The sequence below is a fragment of the Electrophorus electricus genome, chromosome 17 (assembly GCF_013358815.1).
Source record: "Electrophorus electricus isolate fEleEle1 chromosome 17, fEleEle1.pri, whole genome shotgun sequence".
Lineage (NCBI taxonomy): Eukaryota > Metazoa > Chordata > Actinopteri > Gymnotiformes > Gymnotidae > Electrophorus > Electrophorus electricus.
This window is the reverse complement of record NC_049551.1, coordinates 11,265,190-11,283,991: the sequence shown is the minus strand read 5'-3', so window position 1 is coordinate 11,283,991 and position 18,802 is coordinate 11,265,190.

Below are 18,802 nucleotides of genomic sequence, written 5' to 3'. Positions count from 1 at the left end.
AGTAGAGGGCAGTATTGTTTGGGCAAACAACGGAGACAATCTGAGTTCTAAATTCAACTCCAACATATATCCGTCGTGTTATTGAACGTAGACACTAAATGCTGTCTTTTTGGAATGTTATGCTAGACATAAGATGCATACTGAAAGCCTAATACCCTGTAATGAAGGCCTAATATATTGTAAGAAAAACCTGATTTTAGCCTGGCCCAGGATCATTTTATACCTGAAATCTAACTGGCAACATGGCACAACTGAGCAATGGTGCCCACAGATAAATTGAATCAAAAGGCAAATTTCAGAGCCATACTGGTGGCCTTATTCATGTTGGGCTAGACAGACCTGTTTTTTGTCTGGCCCACGGTGATTTGTGTAATTTGCATTACAGCCACTGTCATCTTGGTTTCAGATATTTAAAAATTAGTTTTAAAACCAAAATTTTACTTACAATAAGTGTGTACTGATGACATGTTGAAGCTATCCATCTCTATCTATCTATCTATCTATCTATCTATCTATCTATCTATCTATATATATATATATATATATATATATATATATATTTTTATAAATCGCTTTTATCTAAAGCGACTTACAATTATGACTGAGTACAACTTGAGCAATCTACCCTGTGAAATGTCTTTGAAATAAGTGAAGTCGTCCCTTGCAATTTTTACATTTCAATATTTGAGAGAACATGACAATTATATTAAGAAGGTGCTATCTATGTCTGCCACGTTCTCCTCGGGACTCGTGACCATACAACCCATTTTTTCATTTGACTTAAGTGAGGCTGGATGGAAGTGCGAGTCGCGCACGGATTAAACGGCTATTAAATAAGCGCACCCAGAACTCGTCGAACAAACACTTAGCGAACACTGACTAGCACTTAATCTCACAAATAGGCACAAGCGTGGACCATAATAGTCAGTACAAACATACAGGCGGGAACCAACAAAGCAGAGCCAGGACAGAGGAACAGGCTAAATGCGCGCATTAATTACGGGGCGTGACCAGACGCAGGCGAAGCCGAGGACGCTCACAACGGGGCGTGGCAACGAGGGGAACAGGGCGGAAACACAAAGCACATGGTGGCAAGCTGACGGAACTAAACAAAAATATAAAACCACGTGGCACCTCGTGGACTAGGACGAAAAGGAGAGGTCCATTACGTTTAACCAGATAGCGTACTGAAAACTGATAGCGGATGAAAAACGGTTCTGTTCGCATTTTATATTGTATCTTATTCGCCGGATACTGGAATGTTTTATATTAGAACTAATAGGAAAAACTGCATTGGAGAGTTTGTGTTTGAGCTCAAACGGATCATGAACATTGATGGTGGTACCTGAACTATTCAAGTATCTTTTTTTTTTCACCTTGTCATGCTGTGGAAACTTTGCGAAAAACCAAAACGAAAGTGAGGACACAATTTTAAGTCAGTTTCAAAGAAATCTCAGAGTTCTGGGATCATGAAGGCTACAGGAATCCATATACTGTATGGGGTAGAATAGCTACTGACATTTTGAACAACAAGTTGCGGATCAGAAAATGACTATAAGATTTGGCACGAGCACAGACGTCGTTTAGAATCCAGAGCGCAGTTAAAAAAAAAGCTGATCGTGTGGAAAGTTCTTCCAATGACGCTGAAAAAGCAATTACATCTGACGACTTGGAGCCAGTTTTTTGTGTTTGCCATATGCGCAGTGTGATGACTGCAAAGACTGGTTTCACACAAAATGTGTACACCATAAAAGCATAGAGGACAAAATGTCCACATGATGAAAAGAAGGAAAAACAAACGATTATTTCAGTCAGATGAAAAAGCTGAACTTGCTGAAAATGATAACGGTGATGATGACGATGATCACGACGATGATGATGGCAATGAAGAAAATATAAATTAGATACCAAGTGGTGCACCAGCCTGTTCCTCACACTTTAGGACTGCCTTGTCTCAAACAGAATTGTAGGCAATAAAGCCAGAAGGAGGCAATCGATATGAGGCTCTAATGGACAGTAAGATTTCATGGCGAGTAAAATTTCAGGGGTGAATACATTTTGTGTATTGACCTTTAAGTATAATAGAGTTCGAAAACCTCTTTCACAAAAAAGCCCATATTGGCAAGGAAAAGCAGTGTGCAAATTCAGTATCTGTACTTCTTATCAACTTATGTTAACTAAAAGGCCATAGAAGAACCAAAGCAAAATTGTCATAAGGGTTAAGGTGATAGGAAATATTTGCCATTCTCATGGGGAATGCCATCAGAGACACTATAAAAATCCAGACAGTGAAATCTTAAAGTCACAACTTGGTGAATATACACTAATGCTTGTGCACAGCAAGAAAATTGCATGTGCTGATGAAGACAGGTTAGCTTGTCTGGGCAGAGATTTTTTCAGTGGATTTAGGATTTGGCTGCAACCACAAAAGTGTGAAACTGATTTTATCTGGGCCGTGATACATGCAGTCACGCAGGATTTTAACAAGTGTAACATTCAGGATTACCTAAGAAGATGCTTTTTGTTCTGCCAGGAAAAAGAGTGGTGCGTCATTGGTCCATATCTGCTCAGCTCATGATGAAACCCATGTGTGTGAAGACTGCAAAGGTTAAGGCCAAGAAATCAATCAAGGACCTACTTCTGAACCCCTTTCATCATCTGTTAAATACAGTATCACAAACCAAAGTTAAGATCCTTAACTTAAGGGCTATGTACTCAGGTGCCAAGCTCTCAATGGCCACCAGGTCTATCTGATTATGCGTGTGTGGAGGGCTGTGGGTCCGAGAGGGTTTCTATGCTCATCCAGCCTCCAGACCCTGAAATGGAAGAAGCCGCCCCGCCAGTTCCTAACACAGGTGTGGAACATGTTACTTAGGCCACGTCCAGTTTTCTTGGGGACACTCAGTCTGCGTCGAGTGCATTAGACCTGCCAGACCTGCCCCCAGCAGCAGCTGCACCTCTGGACCTGCCAGCCACCCAACTTGTTCTTGTGGCTTCACCCCATGGCACTCCAGTGACTCCAGTGGCCACGTCCCGTGGCTCCACAGAGACTCCTGTAGCCACACCCTGTGGCTCCCCATAGACTCCTGTAGCCACACCCTGTGGCTCCACAGAGACTCCTGTAGCCACACCCTGTGGCTCCCCATAGACTCCTGTAGCCACACCCTGTGGCTCCACAGAGACTCCTGTAGCCACACCCTGTGGCTCCCCATAGACTCCTGTAGCCACACCCTGTGGCTCCCCATAGACTCCTGTAGCCACACCCTGTGGCTCCCCATAGACTCCTGTAGCCACACCCTGTGGCTCCCCATAGACTCCTGTAGCCACACCCTGTGGCTCCCCATAGACTCCTGTAGCCACACCCTGTGGCTCCCCATAGACTCCTGTAACCACACCCTGTGGCTCCCCATAGACTCCTGTAACCACACCCTGTGGCTCCCCATAGACTCCTGTAACCACACCCTGTGGCTCCCCATAGACTCCTGTAACCACACCCTGTGGCTCCCCTAATTCTCCCGTGTCCCCTGTGGCTGCGACACTGGCCTGTCTGTTTGTTTGTGTTGCATTATTGCTGCAGATAAACTGCTATCAGTCTAATAACCATAAATGTAATAGCATCTCTAAAGAGTTATGAATATCATTAATGCAATTAATACACAAAAACACATATATGATAACAGTTTCATTACAAATGTATTACAGCAAAGAGAAGGTGAAACGAACAGGTGAGAGAACAACATGTTCCAGACATTCTAATGGTCTGCCATGTCTCCATGGTAACAACCACTTCATGACCTTTGCCATCTTCACTTCATCCAATGTCTTTGACATCATCAATAACAGTCCTGGGAGAGAAGTCAGTTGTAAAGTTAAGCACGGTAAGACTGATTTTGTGTTACTCTTCCTTACACAGTAAAATTGATGTTGTCTTACACTCCCTTACACAGTAATACTGATGTTGTCTTATACTCCCTTATACAGTAAGCCTGATTTTGTCTTACACTCCTTTACACAGCCTGCTGCAATGACGTACTACCTCAGGAACAAGATACATTTCATTTGTTTTCATTGTCTTCATGAAGACAATCACTGTTTTCTTTATGATGGCCCTAAGAGAGCTGAGTAGACCAGGACATGAAGTCGTGAAAGCAGCAGCTTCGGTTGTGCAAAGAATCTTCTCTAGCGACTGCCAGTTATCTTTTCTGCATTCGAGTAAATTTTGATTATATGCATTTTGTATCTGTCATGATTTGGCCCCTTGCTAGCATCTCTGTCTCCACAGTTTCCCTGTCTCATGTCAGTGTTTTATTTTCTCCGTTCCTTGTTTTGGATTTCACTGTCTCATTTGTATCCTGTTCCTTGTTAGTTCTTATTAGTATTTGTATATATATATACCCTGTGTTTTCTGTCCTAGTTTGCTTTTCATTGTGAATCCATGCCATGTATGCAATTGCTTGTGTTTGTTACTTGTTCATATCACTGCATGTGTTTGTGTAGCTACTGGTGTTATTGTTCTGATGTATCCTGCTTGATTTTTTTATCTTCATTGTTTGGTTCCCTGTTATGTATCCCATTACTCTCCTTGTTGGTAATTTGAGCCTGGACCGTTCTAATGACTCTGATTTTGGATTAGCCCCTAATAAATCTTGCTCAGCGGATGCGTCTACCTGGTGATTGCTCCACATCACAGTATCATACCCTTATCTATCACATGATTACAAAAAAGCCTCCCAACGGTTTGCACTAATTTGTTTGATAAAGGCTATCTCCGAAATAGCGTCCTACACCATGTATACTGCATATACACTCAATATATACCGTATACTTGTCCCTGTAGTAGTATGCAGTATAGTATCCAGTATGCAACAAATGCAAACTATACTACAAGGTCACATGAACATATGAGGGCCCACTTGTAAAAGACATTCTGTTATCGTTGCATGACAGGATGCAGTACACCATGAAGATAGCTCTGGTCAAGTACTGGAGTATTTGGTTGAAGTAGCACATCAACCTGGTATATTTCTGTAGTGTAAAAATTTATTTTGGTTGCATATGGCATACAGCATACTGATTTAGGGCCCAATCACGACATGAGTGATATGTAGTAGGCTATTTCATACACAGCCAAAACTTAGTGGTAATTGAAAGTATCATGGAACCAAAAATGTCAGTTTAGCTGCACTGGAGAGCCATCTAGTGGCCAATTTGTTATATTAAATGAAAATCCAACTGGAACATAATTATTGCAATTTATTCTGAAAATCTGTTTATATACATATTAATAAAGAACAATGACTATTCTTTCCATTACTCCGCCTCCACTAACAATTCCGGAAACGCTGTGTGATGCAGCCCAGAATTTATACTTTGCCAATCATTTCTGTTGATTAGAAGTATCACTGTTGTGTCGAAAATTTGATTCATAGACAGAGATAAGCGTGTGATAAAGCTTCCTGTGATAAGATTTAGATATTTGTTATCTGAAAATGTAATAAATGCCCAATACTGCAATATAGTATCAACTTGAAAATCTAATATATTCTCAGTAATGTAATGAGGTAGTACAGTATTATAGCAAATATTATTATATTATCAGAGCAGTGTACTAAATTATTAAGAAGATTATAACTAATGATTATTGAATTAATTTATTTTGGCAACTTTACGTAGACTACAAAATTCTAACATTTTTACGGTATTTCGTTGCTCACCGCAATCTAACGCTCCCCAAGCAAAGAGAAATATAAACTTGCATGTTTTTTGAAGAGCTTTGAGGAATACACATACTTTTACCACATTTAAAAGTACAAAATACAGTTTACTTGAATGAACTAGTTTACTTTCATCATTAGATTAAACACAATTAGTAATATACTTAAACATCTTAATAAGCATTGTGCAGAATGTTTTTTCTACATAACGTTTCTCAGACGTTTATTATAGAGCTTGATTGGTAGCTCAAACAGGGGTTATCACTAGTGAAGTGTTGCAAATGTGTAGGGCATGGGGTACTCCAGATTTGAAAAATTCCACTGCCAAATGAGTGGTGGCTCTTGGCTATCACCAGGTCAGGTTTGAAAAGATTCTACTGCACCAGTTTTTAATAAATCTATATTGATGTTCTTGTATTTGTAATGATGTTTACATGCCCAATTAATTCAGAGGAAGTATGGTTACATATTTTTTCTGAATTTTTCCATAATGCCAAAACAGTTCTACTACCACCCAAGAGTGGTAGCCTTTGCCAATCCCCGGTGCAAATTTGGACAGATTCTACTGTACAACTTTTCAAAAATCCATATTAAAATGCTCTCTAATGGGCTTGGAGACAGTTTGGTTATCTATTTCTCAGAAATGTCCCATAAAGCTAAAACAGTGTCATTACCACATAAGAGTAATGTACCTTGGCTATCCACAGAGTAAGTACTGACAAATTTCACTGTACCTTTTTTTCATAAATTCATATTAAAGTCATATTACCTTAAGGCAAGTTAATATTCTCATTTCGTATTGGCTGAATTTAGATATGCTTCTCAGAAAGTTCCTGTAATGCCAAAACACTTCCACTAGCACATGAGAGCAGGAACCCTTGCCCATCAGCAGAGTAAGTCTGGCCAGATTTCATGAGCCATTTTTTCATAAACCCATATGAAAAACTGAACTGAACACAAACTCCAACAGCTTGAATTTGTAAGTCAACTTATTACACTGCTTTTTTTTTTTTTGGGGGGGGGGGGGGGGGGTAAAAATGGTACAATAAAATCTTCCCGAACTTGCAATGTTGATAGCTAAGGGCTACCTCTCTTGATTAGCAGTGGAAATGTTTTGGCATTATGGGAAAATTCTGGGAATTTGATTGCCATATTGTCCGTAGGCCCCATTAAAGCTTTTGGGTTTTTTAAATAGATTTTTGACAAAATGGTACAGTAGAATCTGTCCAAACTTGCAGTGATCATAACCAAGGGCTACCCTTCTTGACATTATAGGAAAACTCTGAGAAACAGCTAACCAAAATCAGCCTTTATGATATGAATATATTAATCTGACCAAAGGTAGTATGACTAAAAATGATTTATGAATATATAGTATAGTTGAATCTGGTCATAATTGCACTCATGATAGCCAAGGGCTCCTACTCTTATGTGGTACTAGAATTGTTTTGGCTTTATGGAAAATTTTGAGAAATAGCTGTCCATACTGTCCCAAGCTCTATTATCAATATTGGGATTTTAATATGGATTTATGAACAAATGGTACAGTAGAATGTGACTAAACTTGCACTGGTGATAGTCGAGGATTACTACTCTTGTCATATAATTGTTTTGGCATTATGGGAAATTTCTGCAAAATAGATATCCAGATTCACCCTATATGAAATGAACGCATTAATTTGCCTAAATGTAATAAGATTTTAAAATGGATTTATGAAAACATTGTACAGTGAAATCTGTCCAAATGTACTCTGCTCATAGCAAATGTACACTACTCTTATGTGGTAGTGGAACTATTTTGGCATTATGGAAAATTTCTGAGAAATAGATAACCAAACTGTCTCCAAGCCCATTAAAGAGCATTTTAATATGGATTTTTGAAAAAGTGGTACAGTCTAAATTTGCACTGGTAATGGGCAAAGGCTACCACTCCTGGGTGGTAGAAAAACTGTTTTGGCTTTGCTCTCCTTCAGTGCAGATTCTAGCGCTAGAAGTGCGCATCCAGACCTTGTAAATGTTAGACCTATGTAGGAACTAGAAGTACAAGCTCTGGACGCCTTAGGGGAAGTTAGCAAGTCCTCAACTCCGGCACTACAGCCCTTGCTGCAGGGCAAAGGGGGGATATTATGGCGGAATAGCTGCCCATGGGAGCACTACAACATCCCGAATTCGCGTGTCCAACAGGTTTGCTCCACTCAGCGAGGCACCCGTTGAGAAGCCTGTTGAAAAAGCTCTGATTATGGGGGATTATATTTTGCGACACATGAAATTAGCTAAGACTTTAGGGACACCAGCAGCTGTAGTTAGCTGTATACCAGGGGCCAGGGCGCCAAGCATTGCAGGTAATCTTAAGGTGTTAGACAAGCATAGGTTCTCGTTATCCACTAAAAAAAATATTGAAGAGGTGTTTCAGTTTGTGAAGGCGATGTCCGATGCTGCAGGATTTTCTGGTCCCATCCCAACATGGCGCAGCAATATAACCTACAGCTGGTTATGTTTGCTGAACTGCCGACTATCCAAGTGATGTTCACAAAACAATGTGGGATAATATAGATAATTGGAACGCATGTGAGGGCAAGCCTGTCCTTTTAGGGTGGGGTGGTATCCATCCTACTAGGGAGGATGCTGCTCTCCTTTCCTGTAACATAAGCCATAGTCTCATGACAGACCTAGTTGATCTATGACAATCCAGAGCAGAGGCCAGGCAGCAGACAAAGAGGCTAAACCAACCGTCTGCTGGTTGCTATGTGACGTCACCCGAGGTTCATCATATTGACACTGTGTCCGTTCCCCAAGCTAAGCAGAAAAATGTGTCTTAATAACTTAATTACTATTAAAGTAACCTATTCACAGAACACTGCCTGCACCTTTTATCTAAAACTTAGCTTAATGTTAGATCCCTCACATCTAAAGAGCTCATGATAAATGAAATCCTAACAGATCATAGATTTAATGTACTTTACCTAACAGAAACCTGGATCAAGCCAAATGAGTACATAGCTTTAAATTAAGTGTGCTCTTCTGGCTACAGCTATGTACACCACCCTTGCCTAACTGGTCATGGAAGTGGCATTGCAGTTATTCATACTGACATGTTAGCCATAAACCAGAAAACTGGTTATGATTTTTAGTCCTTTGAAATAATGTTTACTAGCATAAATGATATAGCCAGCGATAAGAACCCCACCCAGCCTCTTCCACTAAATGGCATCTAGAGGCCACCAGGACCCTGTCACAGTTGGCCGATCATCCAACAGGAAGGACACGCCCACTCCTGCTCGGAATCACACCCCCTACCTGCCCCGCTCCCAATCACCTACCTATTAATTGTGTTCACCTGTTCCTTATTCTTTATTCCCCGCTAGTTACACCCACAGGTCCCGATAAATAGCTCTGCACATTAGTTGACCACGGAGCTGCGTTTGCCTACGAAAGACGCAACGCTACTACTGTTGCGATATTGCTGTTTCTTATTTTTCATTAGTCCTTTCAGACTCCGACTGGACATGGACAATAAAGAGCGCTTACCCACAACCTCGCCTCCTCTGTGCCGTCACAGACCCGACTCAGAACTTATTAAGGCATTTGTAGATTTCCCTTCTAATCTAGCCACTCTAGTTGAAAAAGCCATTATTGTTGTTGTTTTCAATATTCACTTTGACAGTGCCCAAGACCCTCTGAGATCGGCCTTTAGTTCTATATTAGAGTCAATTGGTTTCACCCAATATATAAGAGAACCCATACACTCTGGTGGACATACGCTTGAATTAGTACTGACATGGTGTAGACATAGAGAACGTAGTTATACAACCCCAGTCAGATGCCTTCTCAGACCATTCCCTAATTTCATTTGAACTACGTATGAGCCACAATATAGTAACCTCGTGTCGCTATCATACCAGATGCACGATCACGTCAGCCACTGCACCTAGATTTATTGTGAATCTCCCAGACTTATCATTTATGACTAGGATACCCTCAAACCCCATGGAACGTGATCAAATAACTGAATGCTTAGAATCAGTATTCCGCAGCACACTCAATCATGTTGCTCCACTTAAGAATAAAAAAATTAGGTACAAAAAATTAGTACCTTGGTATAATGACCACATTCACAATTTAAAATAAAACACTTGAAAATAGAACATAAATGGGGCCACACTAAGCTTGTAATCTTCCAGTTTGCATGGAAGGAGAGCCTTCTCAAGCACAGAAAAGCACTTATTACTGCTAAAACATCTTATCTTTCAACCCTAAGAGAAAATAACAAAAATAATCCTAGATTTCTTTTTAGTACAACTGCACATCTAACTAGGAATAAAGATGACACCAATGCTCAGATTACAACATCACACAGTAGTAATGGGTTCATGAATTTCTTCAATGAATAAATTAAGCACATTAGAGATAACATTAAGAGTATTAACAGGACATTGGGCAACTACTTAGAGATCAGATCAACCAAGGCAAAAATGACTCTAGAATCCTTTACACCTATCCAAGAGCCAGAATTTACATCTCTGAGCTCACACTCAAAATCCTCCACTTGCGTACTAGATTCACTGCCCACACACTTTCTTAGGAAAATCCTACTTGAAGTAATTGAACCTAAATTTAATAAACTCCTCCTTGAACCTTGGCTACGTTCCTAAATCATTCAAATGTTTTGTTGGGATTAGAGGAATAGCCCTTTATGGTTTACATTTTTATCTAGTTTGTCTCTACCAGTTTGTTAACATAAATGGAGAATTATTTGCATACAACAAGCATATAATCCCACAAGCATCCGTTCTAGAGCCTTTGCTTTTTCTTTATATATGCTACCTCTAGGTTACATTATATGTAATCACTATGCTAGTTTTCACTGCTACGCTGAGGATACTCAGCTATATGTCTCAGCTAAACCAGAGGACATGTATCAGTTTAGTATTATTGACAAATGCATAAAGGATGTCAGACACTGGATGTTGAAAACTTTCTCTCACTTAATCCTGAAAAAAACATTGCTTCTATTAGGCCCAGGGACAGCTAGGTCCTCACTCTCTAATTACTCAGTGAACCTTAATGGTCTCCCAATCACATTTTCTCTAACAGTTAAAGATCTTGGAGTTATTATGGATCCCAGTCCCTCGTCCGAAGCTCATGTAAATAATATTCCTAGGACCACCTTTCTCCACCATAGGAACATTTGAAAGATTAGGAACATACTCTCCTCACATGATGCAGGAAAGCTAGTCCATGCATTTATTACTTCAAGATTGGACTACTGTAATGTTTTACTATCTGACTGTACCATTAAGTGCCTAAACAAGCTCCAGCTAGTTCAAAATGCAGCAGCCAGAGTTCTTACTAGAACTAGAAAATCACATCACTCCTATCTTAGCTACTTTACATTGGCTCACAGTAAAATTTCATATTGATTATAAATACTCCTAATAACCTACAAAGCACTGAGTGGTATTACGATCCACCACATCTGCTTAGATCAAAAGTTGCAGGCTCTTTACTAGTACCCAAATAAGAAAATCTACTGCAGGAGGCAGAGCCTTTTCCTATAAAGCTTCCATACTATGGAATAACCTTCCTGTAAATGTTCGAGACTCAGACACAGTCTCAATATTTAAGGCTAGTGTGAAAACCTATCTGTACAGTCAGGCATTTTATTAGCTACTTTCCTTCTTAGGCTAAGGTGTAGATCTGGGGGTCCATGGGCATTGAGAGTTATGGTAAACTGGGATGTTATGATCACTTCACCTCTCTTTTGTCACTCAGGTTTGTTGACTGAGAGCGGCGGGGAGCTGATGTTCCAGTGTGCTTTCATGCCTGTTTTTCCTTTTGGCTCTTTCCTTTTAGCTGTGCTGCCATAGCTACATCTGCCAGAGTCCATCATTGCACATTATAGTTCCCTAGTTTACACACCCTCATACTTGGACATGCATAATAATCTAGTCTCTCTTTCTGCCGAGGTACATCTATCCCTGATGTCATGATGTTACTGCCATGGCTACTTCCACCACCCCCTGATGTCCCCACCACACCTCCACCCTAGCCTACTACATCTCCGTTACCCTTGATAGAGGTTGTCTTGCGGGATGGATCTCGGACACATGCGCAAGATCGGCCCTCTAGACTATTACCTCTAGAAAGTTGGACTAGACATTAATTGCGTATTTGTTCATTTTTTATTGGATCCTCACAAGGTTTCCTCCTCATGTTCTAGGGAGGTTTTCTTTGCCACTGTCACGCTTGTCTTGCTCACTGGGGGCTTGGACTTGGACATTTGTAAAGCTGCTTTGTGACAACATCTGTTGTAAAAAGCACTATATAAATACATTTTGATTTTGATTTGAATATAGATTTATTAGAAACTGTTCCAATAGAATCTTATCAAACTTGATCTGGTCATAACCAAGGGCCACCACTCATTTGGCAGTGGAATTTTTTCAGCCCTGGATTGCCCCGTGCCCTACACATTTACAATTCACTAGTGATGACTCCTGTTTGAGCTGGCAATCAAGCTTTATAATAAACAGATGAGAAACATAATACAGAAAAACATTTGTTTAAATTTGTTTAATCTAATAACGCAAGAAAACTAGTTCATTCAAGTAAACTGTATTTTGTACTTCTAAATGTAATAAAAGTGTGTGTCTTTGTAAAGCTCTTCAAAAAATGAGATGTTTAATGATGCCTGTTGCTGGTCATTGTCCAGAACACATTATTTTCCTTTTTTTTTTTTTTTTTTTTCTTTTTTTGAGTACTCCTAAAATGACCACAGACCTGAAGGACGAGAGCCTGACATCAAGGTGTATGACCAGTCTAACACAGAGGTTTCTGAAGAAATTGCAAAGGAGTCAAATGGAACCTTGTGGGCCACTCTGTGCAACAAAGAACTCGGTAATCATTCAACAATTTTGTATATTTTTAAGATGAAAGGTTGGGTTAGTATGAAGCCATTTAAAATACTAAGTAATTTATACAAATCGACTCAACGTGGATTTTTTCTTTCTGATTTTTAAAAACTCATGAATTCCTAAATATGATAGCTCAATGTGATGTTTCTATTTTGTATACATTTCATAACAGAATTTCATTTAGAATTGTTTCCTTATCCGGAAGATCCATACTCACAACATGGAATATATGTAAGTATATATGTCATTGCAACCTTATGCACACATTCAGTCTTGTAAATGTTTATATTATGTATTTGTATATGTTTATATGTAATTACGTAGGAACATTACTACAATCCATCGAGTGGGTCTGGATACCTGACATGGTGATTGAAGACCATAAAAAGAAAAACTGCAGAGGACCTCAGGAAGCAAAATGTAAGTTAATTTATCAGTTACTGACTAATATCATAAAGATATCATAAACTATGTGAACTGTGCAGGCATGAGAATATTAAATCGCCTTCTGTCTTAAGCCTGTGCACCAGGCCCTAGTCATTAACCCTTCACAGGTGACCAAGACCCAAATGACAAGGATATGGATGCAGCCATTGCTGTTTTGAGATATTCTGCTGATGAAGACGCTGTCCGTGTGAAAATGGAGGCTACCTTTGTTTATTGCCAAGTAATGGTCAATGATGCAGACAAAGAAGCAGATATCTTTTCGGGCTTTCATTTTAAATCACTACATCAACCAAAATTTTTAACAGAGAAGTGGGAAACTGTTGAACCAGTTGAATGTGTAATTGGCTCAAGATTTGACACAAAACAAAACAAAAAGCATGGAACATATGATCAGGTAGTTAAAGACAAGCTTATGTATGTTGCAATTTGATCTACATTGCAGTCAATATTTAAAAGTAGGTATGTTGCAGAGATGTTGCAGAGCCCTAAATTGTCAGTGAAGATGGCAGAGTTGACATCCTTGTGAAGTTTTCATTTGTTTTAAAATAAATGGAGGATGTGCTTTTTTAATGGAAAAAGAGACTAAATGAAGCTTAGAGTTTGTTGCGAAAAGATTTCGATTCATGCACCCATATTAGGTCAGCATGTAACATGAGAAAAGATATGTAAGACTCAAATTTATTTTAGAATATTTGTAATATTTAGTTTGGTTTTAACTGAATTAATTTATTTATTTATTCATTTTTTAAATTTTGTTAACTGATTATTTTTATATCACTAAAGCAATGTGTAAGCTCCATTCCTGAAGATGTTTTATTAATAATTATATATTTAAATGCCAGATCTGGCCAGATGCTGAAAAAGGCCTTGTATATACTGATGGAAGTTTGAGGAATGAGTTTTTTAATAGTGGAATCACCATTGGCAGGTCAGTTGAAAAAAAGGATTTTCTTACAGGGAGAAACCTGGTCTGTATGAGGCCTTGCTCCTAAATTCCGTTTGCTTGCTGTGAAATTGTAAATCCAAGTAAAAAATAAAGATGCAGACTCTGGTCTAGCTGGTCACATTCTTTATTGGAAGTTAAACATAACGTGCATTTGAGGCACTCCAGCGCGCGTCTAACAATCACACAAAGAACTCACATTTTTGTAGTTTTTCAGGTGCTATGAAGTAATTGCTCCTCCTTTTTTACATTTTAGTCTTTGAAGTTACTACCATTATGTCCAAAATATTCATTATTCAACATTATGCAAATTTTGTTTTATACCACTATATTCCAAAGAAAGGTTTTCTTTAAAAAAAAAATCGAATTTTGTCCATCTACGTCTGATAACATTGTTTCTTGTACTACTTCATACCTGATGCTAGAATAAACCAGAATAATCCACTTTGCTCCTCCTTAGTGGCCTTGAAGTTCTCTACAAGGTGTCCTCAGATGCTTGTGAGACATCATCTCTCGTTTGCTTAAAAACATTTTATTACCTCAGACTTCTCATTTGTCTGGTTCTACATGAATAAGACCTTGAGTATGTATTTGAAATTTCTTTAATACCATTTTTAATTACACTATTACTAGATGTACCATGTTGGCACTTCATTTTGAGGTGTAAAATGATCATGGTCCAGGCTAAAACCAGGTTTTTCTTACAATTTACAAGGCCTTCATTACAAGGAATTAGGCTTTCACTATGTATCTGAAATTTTCCCTTTGTATTCCTTTACCTGAGTGCAGAATGTGTCATGTTGCCAGTTGTGATGTAGATCACCATGGACCAGACTAAAATCAGATTCTCACACAAAGAGACAATATATCCTGTGACTGGCCTGTGGTTATTTAAACTGTCAAACCTTAGCTGGTGTTTCTCTCTTCCAATTAATTTGTGTCTTCCAAATAATTTGTGTCCAGTTTTCAGGCACTTTTGATGTATAAAATCACTAAGAACCAGACTAAAAATAGGTTTTGCCTAAAACAACTTGCACATTGAAATGACATTATACACTTCTAAGGGACTGAAAACAAAATTACATAAAATAAATATTTTAAATTAGATTTGAAAAAAAATATCAGGATGAGAAAAAGAATCAATCCTTGACAAATTTAGTTCATCTACAAAGTGTGCAGCAAATATGTGACGTGAACACTCCCTTTATGAGTGAGGAACCAATTTCAGCCACTGAAGAAGAAGTTGTGAATAAGTGACTTCAGTGTCATGATGTGAATTGACTTTAAATTAGGAGCAGTTTAATTCTGGGTTTGTTTACCCTACTCAGGATTTGCCTGTAATCGATTAAAAGATGACAGAGACTTGGATCAGTTCTGAGAACTCAGCGACTCTGGCTACCCTGTCCTCTGGTTTTTCCTTCACCCATTCTCCATGGTGTCACAGGTTTACTGTTGTCTCAAAAGTGGCATTTCACACTACTTTCCTTCTCTTTCAATCTCTTCTTTCAAATTTCACGCTATTACAGTGTCCTTCCCCACTAAACTTCAAATCATTGTCCTCTATCTCCCTCCAGGTTCCCTAGATAACTTCATTGATGAGCTTTGCACCCTCCTGAGACAATTCTGCATTGAAGGAAACCCACTTATTCTCCTCTGTGACGTCAACCTTCTATCAGACAAACTGCATTCCTCCTGCATCCTTTTACTGTTGTCATCATTTGACCTCACCCTCAAGCAATAAGGCCAAATCAGGCAATATCCTGGACCTAATTTTCACCCGGACACTGGACATTGCAGTCACCACCCTCTACTTCGCAGACCATTACTTTCTATCCTTCTCTTTCTCCCTCCCTACTCTTTCTGTCCACACCTCCCTCACGTGTTCTTCCTCCTTTCATCGTAATCTGTGCTCCATCACTCCCTCCTCCCTTGCTTCTACTATATTGTCCACCCTTCCTCACCCTGACACTCTTTTTTCTCTCTTTCAGGATACAGTTATTATTAATTTCCTCTCTACACTCTCCACATCGATGAATCTTCGGTGCGCTCTCTCCTCCAGACCAGCAAGATCTCCCCCACCTGCCCCCTGGCTAACAGAACCACTGCATTGCCACATGAGAGATCAAAGAATGTCAGAGAGGTGGTGGAGAAAAACGCAGACCTCAGTTCATACCAGTCTCTTCTTTCCAAGTTTTCAGTCTTTTTTCTAGGTTCCCACTCTACCCATCAGTGTTCATACACCTATATCCAGCTCTCCTCAGACAAAATCCAAAACTTCTGACTTCCAGCAATCCAACTACATGTCTGTTGGATCTCATTCATTCCACTCTGTTCAAGACAATTTAGAGAGATCTGCTTCCGTTCATCTCTTCTGTCATCAAAAACTCATGCACCTACTGCATCCAAGACCGCCAGGGTGGTACCAATCCTAAAGAAGGCCTCACTCAACAGCTCCAACATAAGCAATTACAGACCACTATCACTTCACTCTTTCCTCTCAAAAGTCCTTGAACAGTCTACAATTTACAAGTTATGTCTTTTCCTCACCCAGAACCAGCTCTGCAATCCCAATCAGTATGGCTATAAACTGCCACATTTAACAGAAACCGCCCTCATAGCAGAGACAGAGAAACTTCATGTTGCCAAAGCTGCCAAACTGTCATCTGTCTTGATTCTTCTGGACCTTTTGGAAGCCTTTGACAGAGTAAACCCCAACACCATGCTCTTTGTTCTCTCCAGCCTCGGTGTGACTGGATTCTCATGGAAATGGTTCCAGTCCTATCTGGAGGACCTATCAGGTACCATGGAGGGGATCCACATTCAATCCATGTAGACTGTCCATCGGTGTCCCCCAGGGCTCAGTACTAAGCTGTCTTCTATTCTTTTTGTATACTTGCTCTCTTGATTATATAATATCTACTCATGGCTTCCCCTACCACTGCTCTGCTGATGATAATCAATTCATTCTTTCCTTCTCACCTTCTGACACTCAGGTTTCCAGGCATATCTCAACTTACTTGACTGATATTGCATCACAGATGACAGCCCACCACTTGAAACTCAACCCTAGCAAAACTGAGCTTTTGTACATCCCAGGAACTGTCAATCTTTCCCCTGACCTCATAGTTTCTTTTAAGAACTCACTGGTATTGCAGTCTGAAGCTGCTCACAGTCTGCACATAACTTTGAACAACCAGTTGTCCTTCTCAGATTTCTCCTTTGTAACATATAAAGGATTCGGCCCTTTCTCACAGAGAAGATAGACAACTGCAACTCACTACTTGCTGGTCTTCCATACTTGCTGGACAAGCACCGTGTCCTGTCTCCCAGATGGTGGAATGAACCATCATTTGTTATTGCAACCATTGTTGGTGGAATAAACCATTGTTTTTTTTATTGTTGTCTATTACAGAGCTTATGCTTATTTTGCACTTCTTCTAGGTATCAGCATTGATTCCTGCATTTCAGCAGCATTCTAGTTCAGCAGTATCTTAAACTCTGATCTACTGTACTGGCTCGTATACATTCTATGAGTAGATGGCAAAGCACTTCTGTAAGTCGCTTTATATAAGAGCATCTGCTAAATGCTGAAAATGTAAAAGCACACTACTTCTTTGGCGGTTTAAAATGTATTTTAAGAGAAAATCATGTTGTTTATATATATATATTCAGACAGCAGAAACCTGAGGAGGATAGGAATTAGAAGCAGCATGGGAGGATAAACATCTGCACATTATGTTCCACTGGCAAACAGTGGAAGTGGCTGATAGGGAAAAATCCTACCAATGGCTGGAAAAGGCTGGCTTGAAAGACAGCATGGAGGCACTAATCATTGCACCACAGGAACAAGCTCTGAATACAAGATTATTATATGCAAATGAATATTATAATATCCGTGATAACATTCACTGATAAAGACAATTACTGGTTTAAACACAGCATAAAATTGATTAGCAAGGTGCAGCCATATTTTAGTTTCTCCTGTGCCCTCTGCTGGGCTGGGCCATATTATGTTATTTCAGTGCAATATATCAGTACCTTATGGGAAACTGCTCGATGAAACCTTTAGAAGAGTTTCTTTAACTGGGATTTCAAAATCGAATATTTTCAGATAAAAGCATTCTTGAAGGGTTTTAGAACTATTAACTATTTATAACTATCTGCTATTATGAAATGATTCTATGGTCGTACTGTTTTGTTCTACTTCTGTGCAGAATTTTACAATAAAACTCGTTCAAATTGTACTATTGGAGGTGGCATGTACACATTTTTGTGGATATACGCACACTGCTTGTGCTTACAAGACTGCTGTAAATCTAGTCTAACTGGTGCAACAAGTTTCCACATGTTTCAGAACCTAAGCATTTGTCATATCCTCTACAAATGCAAGAATACTGTAAATTACTCAAATATCACCTGAAAATACACAATCGTTAAAATAATGAAAATATGGACCATTATCTTTTACGTTTGTCACCCGTCACCGTCACATAACATTGTTATAATTAGTTTACAAGAAAGTCTGACACAAAAATTGACACATATCTTCAAACGTTGCTTTGTGTCATACTTTTGAATAATTTTCAGCGGGTTCATTAGGTAATACATTAATACATGCTCGTAACAACGTTATCCTCTAGTTCCATATACCCACTTGCTCGTGCTATTCATCACGTTAACCCAAACCCCGTTTTGATGACCGAATCACAGAAGTGGTAGCTGGTGCTTCTATTTTGCCTTCATTTTACTTTCAGTATATTGTGGACAACATTTCGGCTCACCAA